The 1,179-nt window shown below is 41.8% G+C and overlaps 1 protein-coding gene across 1 annotated transcript in view; it reads left to right on the forward strand.

Annotated features, from left to right (window-relative positions):
- The window catches only part of ada2a (adenosine deaminase 2a), a 273,392-nt gene that overhangs the window by 109,117 nt on the left and 163,096 nt on the right, over positions 1-1,179 (forward strand). The window lies entirely within an intron of this gene.

Genomic DNA, 1,179 nt, shown 5'->3' on the forward strand with positions numbered 1-1,179 from the left:
AATTTTAAAATGTCCCCCCCCCCCAAGATTACAGTTTCCTCATTGTGATTGTATGACACTGCGTGCAAGAGTATTCGGCACAATGTGCAGGCATCCTTGTTATTCTGGTTTTCGTGACATCCACATGCATGTCATGTGTTGATACTTTGCTCCACTAACTGCTTCTCATAGTGCACTGTTTTGATATTCCCCCCCCCCCCCCCAAAAGAAAACTTATAACCTCCTTGTTGTTGCTCCGTGACCTCGCGGCCACCAGAGAGGACTGACTAACATCTGTGACTGTCGCTGATAAAAAGGAAATGTGTTTGAAGTGTACATTTGTTAAAGATGGTTGATTTGACCAAACCCAATCTCCACAAAATGAGCCAAACACAATTCTGTCGCACTGAATTCCAAATATAGCCAACATAATAAATAGAGACGACCACAACATACCCCGATATGAGGAGCTAACCAATCGGAGGAAAGTGGTTTCCTTATTGAATTCATTATAGAGAACTCAAAGAAATTAGATGATGAAAGGATTTTCAAAGGGAATGCGAAGCCGCGACTGTATTCAGATATTGACTACCCAATTGGATAATGGTTTTATATCACGTATAATCCATCACACCTGCATGTGTAAAACAGGATTACCCAATTCAAATATACTCCAAACCATATGTTGCTTCAGTAGGTCACATAAACCATAAATCCCACTGAAATGAATTGGGACACCATATGGTCAAAGGAAACCAATCAGTAGTAATCTGTGGAGAGAAAAAGATATCTAGTACAACAACCATGGGTTAGCATTGAGTTTCTGACAGTTTGGCTATCGGTCCCGTAATCCGAACTTTAATCTAGATTACGCTCACATCTGGCATGTCCTCGTGTGCTTCCATTGGGGGACCTTACCACGCATCTTAGAAAAATAGAGTGTGTGTTTATCAAACTTGGAGATGTTACCCAGTCACATTACAGTGTTGTGATCAACAGCCAAGAGATTTGCAGACATGGCACTCATCCATCTTCGGTGTATTTGTGCATGTGCCAACAAACAGATGGGGATTGTGCGTGTAACATTTATTTGCGAGGATGGATGGAGTTGCTGTCTCACCCTTCCTCTCATAGATGTTCAGCAGTGTGACTCTGCAAATCGCTGGCTCTTACACTTGAGACACCAACAAATGCAAAAAA

This window comes from Hippocampus zosterae, chromosome 3, assembly GCF_025434085.1.
Source record: "Hippocampus zosterae strain Florida chromosome 3, ASM2543408v3, whole genome shotgun sequence".
Classification (NCBI taxonomy): Eukaryota; Metazoa; Chordata; class Actinopteri; order Syngnathiformes; family Syngnathidae; genus Hippocampus; species Hippocampus zosterae.